This window comes from Marmota monax, unplaced genomic scaffold (assembly GCF_021218885.2).
Source record: "Marmota monax isolate L192 unplaced genomic scaffold, Marmota_monax_Labrador192_F-V1.1 WCK01_AAM20220418_F8-fsc00033, whole genome shotgun sequence".
NCBI classification, from domain to species: domain Eukaryota; kingdom Metazoa; phylum Chordata; class Mammalia; order Rodentia; family Sciuridae; genus Marmota; species Marmota monax.
In genome coordinates, this window is record NW_026694282.1 from 8,366,742 (window position 1) to 8,380,831 (window position 14,090).

Here is a 14,090-nt window from a genome sequence, read left to right on the forward strand (position 1 = left end):
GAAATTCCTCTCTAAGAAATGATTCTCAGTTGTTCTTTCCCCAGACCAGCAGCATCAAATTAACTGAAAGGTTGTTGAAAATGTAAATTCTCTGGCCTTACCCAGGAACTACTCAATCATAAACTCTGGGGGTGGGGTTTGGCAGTCCCTGCTTTAACCAGTTATTCAGGTGATCCCAGTGCATGCTAGAATTTGACAAGTCACCATTATAAAGTAATAACCTCCTGTAGGCCTTTGCGATAAGACTATGAAATATAACCATACTATAGTTGTTTGAATTTACTCACAAGTCTATAAATTTAAGCACCAGACCTACATAGACATTACCTATCAGATATATATTTTAAAGGGATATATGCATTATTTTTTTCCCTGGGAGTCTTAACTTCTGACTCCCCATTCAGCTTGACCAGCTCAATCTCTACACAGTGGTCATGATATATGTGTGATTAGTCTTCTTGGACCCAGGCTACCCTACCTCTCTCCAAAAGAGATTAGCTTGGTTCAGATAGCCCAGTATGGAAAGGGAATCTGATGGTCTCTTCCTGTAATATTCTGAAACAATAGCTCATGTACTAATGTGACTATACCTGCTCTACCTTCTTGGTTCCACAATGCAAGTTCTGACTCTTCTTGGCCTTGATAAGAAAAGATTCAGATTTCTGAGCACCAAAGCTCTTGGGACAAAGTGCTGCTGCTTTTCTACTTACTCTCAGATTGTAAGGTAATATGCCTGGAATGATAAATAACAAACTGTAATCTTAAATTTCCCTTTCAGTGGGATTAACTTTGTTTCCTAACAACCTGAGGTAATGGAGAGTGGCTTTCCATTTTCTGTTTTTGCATATGTTCCGTATTTATGTAAAAGCCACTCATCAAAATAGACACAAAAGTATTTATCATACTCTGGCACTAGAATCAGTCTCAACTTTGACCCCTGGTGGATATGTATGGTGTGGGGAGGAGGTCACTCCAGACAAAGTAATATCTCAGGACCAGCTGGCCTTTAGTCCCAAATCCTAAATAGTCATGTGCCTAGGGAACCAGGATGACACACATGAGATTCAGGATTCCTTCGTCACTTCTAATCTAGGCTTATATCCTGTTCTCTGAGCTTGTTCACCTTGGCTTTTAGGTTAGACCATAAGAGAAGAAGCATTTTCTTTCAAAAATGAAATCTGAGCAGCATCCACCACGTGATACTGGTATGAAGTAACCATTTATCTGTGTTAGTCAGCTTTGGATCAGTGTGACCAAACTATCTGATAAGAACAACTTAGAGAAATTTATTTTGGCTCATAGTTTTGGACATTCAGTCAATAGTTAACTGGTTCCAAGGCAGAAAAATTATGGTTGAAGGGCCTGGTGGGGAAAAAAAAAAATATAGCTCATGGCAGCCAGAGAAACAGAAGAAGAGAGTAAGCATCCTGGGACAAGATATAGTCCCCAAGGGCACACCTCCAGTGTTCTACTTCCTCCAGCCATGCCCACCTGCCTACTATTATTACCCTGTAATCCATTCAGATTAGTAATTCATCAAGTGGATTAATACACTGATGAGGTTACAGTTCTCATAATCCAATCTTTTCACCCCCGAGCATTGCTGCATTGCCTAACATATGAGCTTATGAGGGGCACATTCCAGGTCCAAATCATAACATCATCTGATAAAGGGTTAAATTTCCTTCTGGGAATGAGGCCAAATCATATCCATGGCCAATTTAGGCAGGGTCTAGTTAGTGAGCATTTGTAGCTGGAGATGGCTACATTCAGAGACAGAGTCAGATCCAAAAAGTCATGCAAATGATCCAAAATGGGGCATTTTCTACTAAAATATATGATCAAAGAATTGAAGGAGAAATGTATGTCAGGCTGCTCTGGTTGGGATCTTAAATGTCACCCAAAAGTCCATGAATTGAAGGCTTGGTCCCAAAGGTGGTAGTAATGGGAGGTGGTAGAGATTTTAGGAGGTGAGGCCTAGTGAAAGTTCTTTAGGTCTTTGTGGGGTGGGCATCCCTTAAAGGGATTGTGGAATCCCAGGCTCTTCCTCACTGTTGGCCATGAGGTGAGTATTTTTGCTCTGCCACATCCTCCCTGCCATTGCCATCTTGCACCCCCACCCTACAGACCCCAAATAAACAGGGCCAAATGATCATGGACTAACATTAAAATCTGTGAGCTGAGGTAAAAGTTCCCTCTTTACAAATAATTTTAGATATTTGATATAGAAACATGAAATTGGCCAACGCACAGGCGTATTTACATTACTTGAGTTACTTGAATTAATCCTTGCCTAAACTCAATGAAGTAGGAATTATTGTGATTCCTAGTTCACAAGGTGAATAAACCAAGGCTCACAGAGGTGAGGTGACTCACCCTCACAGAGCAAGTAAAAGGAAAAGTGCATTACAACCTTGGGTCTTTCTTTTATTATTATTATTATTATTATTTAATATTTATTTATTTTTAGTTGTATTTGGACACAATACCTTTATTTATTTATTTATCTATTTATCTATCTATTTATTTATTTATTTTTATGTGGTGCTGAGGATTGAACCCAGGGCCTCACACTTGCTAGATGAGTACTCTACCACTAAGCCACAACCCTAACCCCCCGGGTCTTTCTATTATAGTGCCATTAACCACTGTAACAGTGGTTCTCAATCTATCAGACCCATACTTGCTTTATGACAAATATTTGAAGGGCCCCTTTGCTATCCTTAAATAAAATATATGGACAATGTCACTATCTATATGCAAAACTTTAAAATTTAAACAATGAAATGTTACTTAACAAAAGAAAAGGAACAAACTATGGATACTCAAAGTAACAAGAATAAACTTCAAAAGTGCTATGTGAGTAAATTTGAGCACAAAAGAGTACTTTATTTGTGATTTCATTTCTGTAACAATTCAAGGGAAGACAAAACTGATCAATGGGATTAGAAATTAGAACACTGATTGCCTTTGGGGTGGAGAAGACAGAAGATTGACAATCAAAAGGCAGAACTTAAATAGAATTACAAATATTCTACATCTTGATGTGGTATTGAATGTGGAGGTATATACGTTTACTGAAGCTTATCAAAATGTGCACCTAAGAACTTCATTTTATGGTTGAGAATGTGGCTCAGTGGGAGAGCATTTGATTGGCATGTAGGAGGGCTGAGGCTGGCTGGCAGTAGCACTGCAAAAGTGAAAACAAACAAACCTATTTTACACTTTGCAATTATAATAATGAAAATTATAGTCAATATAAAATTGACTGTAACAGAAGAAATGAAAAGATTTACGATGATATATATCTCAATATATAAATGTTTGGATTCATATACATTTGAAGACATAATTAAGTAGTTAGATACTTGCATCTATTACTAATAAATTTGATTTTCAATTTGGAATTGAGTATTATCAAAGTGATATATTTTGAAATTATACACACACATACACATGTACTTAGGGACTCGGAATAGAAAAGTTGCAAATGTGGACAGATACAAAGTAATGTGTGGGCTTCATCAGTGTCATGAGTAGTGATTTTGTTGGTGGGATGATGAAGTACTCTTGGAAAAGTAAAAAAATAATACAAATCTTTCCTTAATTTGCAAGCGGCTTTAATTCTGCAAAATTTAGTGCATAAACTGTATAAAGGATATTTTGTGGTTACATATAAAACTGTGCTGAATTTAAATACCCAGATTTTTTTAAAAAATGTGTGAATTGCAGAACAGTTTCTAGTTGTGTAAGAATCCCCTCTCATGGCAAGATGTCTTGTACCCCTGGCCCTTGTGCATAAAATGTATTGTAATAGCCCTTGGCCCAACTTTTGTGACAACTCCAAGCCTCACACATACTCCAAACTCCACAGGAGAGAAACCCTCTGCCACAGACTACTGCAAATTTATTAACTTATTTATTATTTATTTATTTTTTTTGTATTTATTTTTTGGCGCACACAACTTCTTTGTTTGTATGTGGTGCTGAGGATCGAACCCGGGCCGCACGCATGCCAGGCAAGCGCGCTACCGCTTGAGCCATGTCCCCAGCCCCGACTACTGCGAATTTAAACATTCCTCCTTAGTGCCACCTCTAGTAAGTCTGTTTTAATCTTTTCTAGGTTTGTTAGTATGTATTTTTGTGTCCTCTTAGAATTTCAAGGCTATTTTTATCTTAGAAATATCTTTTTATTTTTTGTAATGGTTAGTTTGGTAATGGTTAGCTTATCTATGTCTCTCCCTAACTGATAAGGTACTTGAAGTTGGAGATGTTTTCATCTCTAGAACACAAAGTTCAGGCACATGTTTTTTTTTTTTAAAACATGTATGAATGGAATAATGAAATGATGAATGCAAACATCAAATATACTAGTCCACATGATCTGAAGGACTGAATTTATTTTTGTTTCGTTTTATTATTCATTACACACATAATTATGCTGTGTACTTGGGCATTAGTAGATTAGAACAAACTTAAATTAAGAAATAATGGTTTCAAGCTGGGTGTGGTAGGGGACACCTGTAATCCCAGCAGCTCAGGAGGCTGAGGCAGGAGGATCAAGAGTTCAAAGCTAGCCAGCCTCAGCAAAATGAGGCACTAAGTAATCCAGTGAGACCCTTTCTCTAAATAAAATTCAAAATAGTGCTGGGGATGTGGCTTATTGGTCAAATGCCCATGAGTTCAATCCCTGGTACCCACCCACTTACCACCTCCCCCTTACCCCAACCAAAAAAATAATGTTTTCATTAAGATCTCTTTTTCAACATGGCATTTGAATTAAAAATGTCATGAGTAGCTATGTTTTGGATAAAGACCTCTTTCTCCTTTCCTTTTACTGAATATTAATATGTGATAAGAGCTATATTAATTTTAAACCCCAAACCATTTCACTAGTATGCAAGGAACAAAAAAGAAATAAGATTACATCAAAAAACCTATATTTAGGTCAGAAGACAAAATGAGTGTCCCGTCCGGCAGGACACATCAACGTGGGCAGCGAACCTAGATGGGGAGGAATGAAGGGACAAGAGACACAGAAGGATGACAGCAAGACAAGAGTTCTGATCAAGCTGCAAACTTTTATTGTTCACACAGGGGTATTTATATGCTGGGGATGGGGAAGCTCTCTTATCGGCAGTTGCTGGATGTCTGCACAAGGTGAGATAACCGCAGGATGTTTCAGGAAGATAGGTTTCAGGAAGATAGGTGGCCGCAGGATGTCTCAGGGAGATAGGTAGCTGCAGGATGCCTCCCAGGCAGGATGTCTCCCAGGGGGCTGTCAGGCTAATCTTTGAAGGAGAATTACCTTCTAGTCCCTGACAAATGAGTATGATTCTTCAGGTATTGCTGTCATCTGTTGGAAAGGGCTACACAACCCATCATGCCCAGAGAGGCAGCTCCTCTACTCTGTAACTGAGGCCTTATCTTTGTTCTTAATTGCTGTTATCTATAAGCAATCTTAATTTGGCCTGCATTTTAGGTCATTTTAGGATCTTTTCTGGCCATGAAGTGAGCTCTCAAATTGTAATAGACTTGTCTGATTTCCAATCCTGTGCAGCTCCAAGAAGACAAGACAACATGTCAAACCTCTTAGTTCTATGGAAACAAAGACGTACAGTGAAAGTATCCACCAACTCGAATGCAAGCTACTCTGTCTTTGCTCTGCAAATATGAGAGTTGGGCATATGTTTATTTTTCTCAAAAACCAATAAAAGCTAATAGAATTAAGATTCCCAGAAAGACCCATGCTTTCAGATATGTTTGACTATAAATGTAAACAAAAATAAAACACTATATAAAAAAAGTCACAGTTACATTTCTAGAAAGTCTCTTTTGAAGACTTTTATTTCTTTATATGAAAGCACAAGATTAAGATCTACTTTGTGGGAGTTTATGTATATATATGTGTGTGTGTATATATATACACACATATATGTATGTATACATATTCAGTTTTGTAAAAAAAAACAGATAGATCTTTTATTACTAGCTTTTGAAATTTAAAAATACTCTCCAAGTAATTATATAATAGATAATAGAAAGTTTGGACAGTAGCTAAGAGAACTGAAAAAGGGTTTGAGGAATCAGAATGTATAGAAAGAGATAGAAGATTTTGAGATAAAAAGAATAGTTTAAGAAGACTTAATGGCAGAAAGGACACATTTGAAACAATTGCTAAGAATTTTCTAGAATTGATGAAAAGTATTAAAGAAGTGCTTTGAGTCCCATAGAGGATAACATAGATGAATAGTAGATGATATTTATATAATCACCAAGAAGAATAAGTAAATCTTAAATTGAGTGAAGATAGATTGTCCACCAAACAACAATTTTACTTACTTCCAGACCGCTCATATGCAGCAAGAGGGCAAGTGAAAACAGAATCATATTTTTAATCTTTAAAATTCTATGGGGGCTGGGATTGTGGCTCAGGGGTAGAGTGCTCGTCTAGCACAGGAGGGACCCCGGTTCGATTCTCAGCACCACATAAAAGTAAAGGCATTGTGTTGTGTCCGTCTACAAAAAAAAAAAGATTCTCATTTAAAAAAAATAATAAAAAAAAAATAAAATTCTATGTACAGGGGCTGGGCCTATAGCTCAGTGGCAAAGTGCTTACCTCGCATGTGTGAGGCACTGGTTTGATCCTCAAGCATCACATAAAAATAAATAAAAACACTGTGTGTTCATCTACAACTAAATAAATTTTATAATATTATTCTTTAAAAAAAATAAGGGGCTGGTGTTGTGGCTCAGCGGTAGAACGCTTGCCTAGCATGTGTGAGGGCCTGGGTTTGATCCTCAGTACCACATAAAAATAAATAAAATAATAAATAAAAAAATTCTATGTACAACTAAACTTGTCTACAAGAATAATGTAGAAATAGACATATTTTCAAACAAAGCCTGAAAGAGTTTGTGTTAGTTAGCTTTCTTTTACTGAAATGAATACTTGAGATAATAAACTTAGAAAGATAAGGGTTTTTTTTGGCTCATGGTTTCAGAGATTCTAGTCCAAAATTGATCAGCCCTGTTGCTTTGGGCTGATGAAGCAGTATATCATGGCAGGCAATGTGTGGTGGAGAAAACCTGCTCACTAGACAGCCAGGACAAGAAGAGAGAAAGAGGAAGGGGAGGGGTCCCACTATCCACTTCAAGAATCTATTACAGTTTCCACCACCTCCCAATGGTGTCAAGTGAGGGACACACAGGCTTTCAGGGGACATTTCAGATCCAAACTATAGCAGAGCTGAGCACTAGCAGATTCTCAATGAAAGCACAAATAAAAGATCTGTTTCAGGAAAAAACAGACAAAGAATCTAGGATAAAAAGCAAGATATGAGAAACGTGAGACATTATTAAGTGAGTCCATAATATACTGATACAAAGTGATATTGTGATCAATGCATGATGTATGAAAGTATGGAAATATCATGGTGAATTTCATTAATTCATATAATTAATATATTAAAAATCAGACTTTTAAAAATTAGAAAAAAATGTAATGATGATAATAGGTGATTTTGCAGTGTTTAAAGAGATATTGAAACAAAACATATATACACTAGAAAACAATTTTATATTGTCTTATTGTGTATGTAATTCCACTATTATGTAAAATTATAATAAATCAATAAAAATTAAAATTAAAAAAAACAAAAATGACTTCTGAAAAATCATGATAATATGTTCACCATTAAAATTTTAAGATACTTTAATGATTCAGGAGGCAAGCAGATGTATGAATTGTAACTAGATATTGTTAAAGCAAATATTTGGTTAAAGATTTAAGCATTAACATTGGAAAAATAACTCAAGTCACAGTTTTTAAATAAGTGGAGGGTAAAGCAACTGAATATGGAAAATGTAATTACAGCAATGGGAGGTAGGAAAGGAGACCACAATTAAACAAAGAAAAAGTTTATTAAATTAAAAACAAACTTGAGGGGTTGAGGCTGTAGCTCAGTTGCCTTCCATGTGCAAGGCCCTGGGTTCAATTTCCAGCATTACCAAACTACCCTTCCCCCCAAAAATGATTAAAAACATGGATGGTAGAAACAAATAAGAATTTATATTATCTACAATAAAGAGTAAATGGATTAAATCTAACTGGTTTCATAATCTCATAGATCTCATTTATGGGATATTTTGAATGAAAAAATTTTTTTCTACCATCATAGTTTCTTTATAGGTGCTTGACTTCAAAGTGTAGAAAGTTTATTTTTATAAGAAGGTGAGAGTTAAGAATGTTTTCTTATTTCTACATTCTGCCCTACTTTCTATAGACATTTAGTTTTAAACCTGACATTTTCTATTTAGATAGAATTTGCCCTATTGGAAGATTTTAGATACAGGCATCAGATAAAACAGTATTTTAAAATAGTTTCTACCATATATTATTATAGAGCTCATAAATGTAGAATATAGTTCGGGATTTTTTTAACTTAAAAAAATTATCTGAGGCATAAAATTACAAAAATGTACATAGTATGGGGTAATGTGATGTTTTTATACCTGTATATATTATCTAATATTTAAATCACATTAGACATATCTATCTCCTCAAATATCATTTCTTGTGGTGAAACTACTCAAACTCCTTTCCTTTACCTTTTTGAAATATAATGCATATTATTGTTATGTATAGTCAACCTACTGTGCAGTAACACACCAGGATTTCTTATTCCTCTCTAACTATAACTTTGCACCAATTGGTCAACTTCTCTCCATCTCTCCCTCCCCACTGCCTTCCCCAGCCTCTGGTCCCTACCAGTCTACACTCAACTTCTAAAAGATAAGAGTTTTTTGGATTCCACATGTGAAATCATCACTACTTGTCTTTCTGTGTTTTGTGTATTTCACTTTATCATCGTATTCTCCACTTCTATCCATATTGTTGCAAATGACAGACATTTTTTCGATATACTGATTTCATTTCCTTTGGATATATACCTAGTGGTGGGATCACTGGATCATATGGTAACTCTATTTTGAACTGATGATTTGATTGATTGACTGTACCAGTGATTGAACCCAGGGACACTCCACCACTGAGTCACATCCCCATTCCTATTTTATGTTTTATTTTATTTAGAGACAGGGTCTCACTGAGTTGTTTATTGCCTCACTATTTCTGAGGCTGGCTTTGTACTTTCCTGCCTCAACTTCTGGAGCCACTGGGGTTACAGGCGTGCACCACTGTGCCTGGCTTATTTTTTTGAAGAATCTCCTTAGTGTTTTCTATAATGTCTATAGAAATTTACATTCTTTTTTTTTTTTTTTTTTTTTTTGGGTGGTGCTGGGGATTGAACCCAGGGCCTTGTGCATGCTAAGCAAGCACTCTACCTACTGAGCTACATCCCCAGCCCCTAGAAATTTACATTCTTACCAACAATATAAAAATGTCCCCTTTCCCTTGCATCCATTCATTTTCTCTCTCTCTCTCTCTCTCTCTCTCTCTCTCTCTCTCTCTCTCTCTCTCTCTCTCACACACACACACACACACACACATTTTAGGTAGAATTTATCATATAACAAGCTACACAACTTTGAAGTATGCAGTTTCATCACTTAAAGAGCATAGTTTGATAATGACTTATAAGTCATTACTCTAGAGAAATAAAAATAGATGTCTACACAAAGATATGTAGAAAATAAAGCAGTTTTATTCTTTTTTTATACCTTCATTTTATTTATTTATTTTCATGTGATGCTGAGGATTGAACCCAGTACCTCATATGTATGAGGCAAGTGTGCTGCCACTGAGCCACAATCCAAGCCCCAAGTTTTATTCTTAATAGCTCCAAACTAGAAACAAACTGGGAATAACTATAATGTTTAATAGCAAATGAGTGGATAAAAACCGTTGTTATATTAATGGAATGGGATATTATTTAGCAATAAAAAGGCGTGAACTAATGGTATATGCAGCAATGCGGATGACTCTTTAAAGCATTGTGCTAGCACTACTAGGTGCAACAGTGCACACCTGTAAGCCAGTCATTTAGGAGGCTGAGGCAGGATTGTAAGTCCCAGACTGGCATCAGCAACTTAGTGATGCTGTGTCTCAAAATTAAAAAAGATAAAAGGGTTGGGGCTGTAGCTCAGTGATAGTTCAATCCCTGGTCCAGTGGCAGGGGGAAACATTGTGCTGCGTAAAAGAAACCAGACAAAAGCTGCATCATCTGTATGTCCATTTACATGACATTCTGAAAACAGAAAGACTATAGGGTTCTTAGCCAGATAATTGCTTCCCAGAGTTTAGGGATGGGACTATAGGATCAATTTCAGAGGAACACCAGAGAAATTTTTGAGGGGTTTTCTCACAGTGGTTCCATAAATACATATGTTTATCAAAACTTAATGAATCGTTCACTAAGGAAGGGTGCATTTTATTCCATCTTTATCTTTGGGAAGTTCACTGCTTGTATGCATGGAAGAAAAAGGTCAGATACTTCAATATATTTTTAATATCTCAATAAGTGTGACAAACAAAACAAAGATTAAAAATAAGTGCCTCCAGTTTTTCTTCTTGCTCTTCTAGTAGAACAAATATGCATTTTAGTTTCCGCAGTAATGTCCTGTGAATGGCTACAGCACAGCTTCATTCATACCATCCTATACTCCCATCCAATCACTTACTAGATTCAGGTGGATTTAGGAGGGAGTTTGCAGATGCAAGAACAGATGGAGGAGCTGCCAAAGTGCAAAAAAAAAAAAAAAAAAAACACAGAAAATGTCACACCTTGACTATCTTCTGTCCAAAAGCCCCACCTAGGGGCATCATGCCACAAAGATGAGCACAAGACAGCCTCTGTTTCAGTGGGAAGAAGTGCTCAAGGGCCCCCTATGTCTTGGTTCCTTCTCCAACATCCCTGTGTCGTAGAGCAAGGGAGGCCCCATGTCTGAAGGTTTTTCTTCCTTGGGCCTCAGAAAGAAAATGTTCTCCCTTTTTTCAAGGTATCTAGGGTGAGAAGAACTAGCTTTGCTCCAGCACAGGTTCACTTCCAGTCAAGCTTACAAGTTACCCTGGCAAACACCATAAATAAGCAACTGTTGTGTTTGTCGTTATCGTGAATTGTTCATGTTTCCATTCATTGTGATAAATTTTCCATTTTGCAAACATCCCCTAAGTGATACAGGATTCTTCGGATCTATTTTCTAGTTCTCTGAAGAGACTCAATAGGTCCCAAGAAAGTCTTGATCATCATATTCTCAAATATAATCAGCTCAATACACAATTGCTTATTAAGCCCTTATAATGTTCCAGACAATGGGGAATGAAAGGATGGGATTCAAAAGATGAAAAACTGTCCTTATTCTCAAAAACACTCACAGTTATTCATATGTTTGAAAGGAAATTGTCAGGCACTGAAGTATTCCATGTAGATGTGATTATTTTTTTTTTTTAGATGTGATTATTATATGACAATTTCTTACTTTACCCTCTTTTGTCTTGTCTTGTTTGTACAGAGGGAACAGAGGCTGTGGACATTGTTTTTTCCTTTTCATTTTTGATCCTGTTCCCTACATTTTCTAGATAATGTTTTTATTTTTATTTTTTGATAAAATACTACTGACCCATGATTGATTGAGCACATACTAGATGCCAATTTTCATTAGAGGAGAGTCTTATTCCTTGTCTTCACATTCTAATCCAGTCCCCACAGCTGGCTGTACCAGAATGCACACTTTCAAAATATCTATCCTTTCATTGAGGCTTTTCTTTGGGTTAGGAACAAGAGTCACTGATGTTGCTAAACTGGAGAGATCCTGATATCTATTGAGCAATGTATTCTAGGAGGTAGAGTTAGGCCATGGAAAGGAAGTGTGGGGAGAGGCTTTGTCTCTAGAGAAACATCTAGCTTTATTAGATCTTGTCATACTGGGTGAAGGAGGCACTTCTGCTTCAACCAGCTGCACTGTAAGTCTTCCAGAGCCGAGTCTGCTGTGTGGGAAATGTACCGTTTCCCAGAACCTCTTCCAGGAACTGGAAAAGTATGTGAACCTATATTTTTCCTACGGCCATTATTCTCTTCAAGAAGTGAGGATACATTCACCAAAGGAGGTGTATCCATGGGCCATGTGTTTTGGAAGAAACTATTTTATAATGAATAAGATAAATACTTTTGTCTTTACTTGCTCTGTTCAATAAACCATTATTGAGTGTCTGCAATGTGCCAAGTGCTGAAAATACAGTGATAAATGAGACAGGTTTTCTGAAACAGATTTAAAACTTAAAAACAGTCAAGAATATGTCAAATGGTAAAAATATGACGGTTGCATGATAGTTTCTGGGAAGCTCTTTAAGTTGCACCGTTAGGGAAGCCCTCTCTGAAAGGCTTCAGAACAACCACACATGGAGGGAATAAGAGAATATCTGGAGGAGGAGTGATACTGGTGGGGAAAATATCCCCTCAAAGCCCAGGAACTCACATAGTGGGAAGTGGGATTAGTGAGTGGTTAGCAGAGGAAAGAGACAAAGGACAATCCCTAAAGCAATTGGTAGTATCACTACTGGCTTGCTTTTCTCCTCTTCTTGAACTTATTTTTAACATCTCCCACAACAGGTTTCTTTCTTCTGACCTTCAATTTATTTGTATGATGTTTATAATTCTCTAATGTAACTATTTTTTTTCAGAATATAAACCTTGCCTATGAAGTTAGTGAGTCATATTTTTCTTTTCTAGAAGATTCTAACTAGCATATAATAATATGTATTTTGAATCCTTTACTTGTTTTCATAGGTATCACTAAATCCAGAATTATTATTCCTGGTTCTTGATCCCAGAAGATTTCTTTGTTTTAGATTATTTCTACAAAGAAGCTCTAACACAGTTACACATTATAAAAATATCTATGTTCTTCCTTGTTCTTTCTATTTATAGGCTTGCTGTCTTCCTTTTTTTTCCTCCCGGTTGTATTTTAGTTCTGCCAATAGTCACTCCTCTCAGCAGTCACTCCATTACACAATTACAACAACTGACCCTTTACATACTCACAACATTCATAAGATAAATGGTTCTTCATCTGATTATTTCCCAGGAGAAAACTAATCCTTGGGTGTGGAAATGAGATTCCTCAGTTAAATGCATGTCTGACTAGCCAAGTACCTAAACAGATGGTTGTCTCTCCACTGAAAATTGTCTGTGTGGAATGCCTAGGCATTCATGGTGGTCTTAAAAGAAAGTAAGAGGCATCTGTCAGGATCCTCCAAGCAGTTCAGCTTTCTAATCAGACTATCTGAATTCCTGAGTGAAAGATAAGAAAAAAACCTACCCACCCGTAGGGCAGTCACTCATCAGTAATAAAGCAGATGTTTAAACAAGGTACACTTAGTCATGTCTGTCAGTCTGTCACTGAGTGGAGAAGTGGAGATGTCATTGGTGTTGGGGAGGAAGAAGAAGGAGGGGAGGCAGAGTCCTTTTAGATCTGAGAATGTGAACAACTGATTTACAAATATAGAAGCAATGACTTAAAATAACAGTGTGGTGGCCTAAATCACTGTTGCAAGCCTGAAACAATGTCTGCAACTTACTGATTTTGAAAGACGTCTAGGGAAAAGGACTGAGTCAGTGCTAGTTAACCTCCTGGGACATAGTCAACCTAATCCGTCAGAGAGAGAATGTATTTTACACTCTTTCATACTCATTACTTTGATGAGCACTAAGGACATTTAGCTTGGGTATGTAAAATTGTTGTAGATATCTAGAGAATAATGCTCCTGATAACCTACTTTTACTGTTTTTGTGGTATAATGGAAATTATGTATTTGGTATTTGGTCCTGGGAGAATCACTTGAGCTTTTCAGAAGACTGATTTTTATTGTTTGTTAAATGGTGACAAGACAAGACATAAGGAAGAGCTAAGATCTGGATTTGTTTTTTTTTTTTGTTTTTTTTTTTATATTTTATTTTTTAGTTTTCGGCGGACACAACATCTTTGTTTGTATGTGGTGCTGAGGATCGAACCCGGGCCACACGCATGCCAGGCGAGCACGCTACCGCTTGAGCCACATCCCCAGCCCCTAAGATCTGGATTTGGTAGGTATGCAAAATGTATGACCAATATGGACATCACTAGTTTTGTTG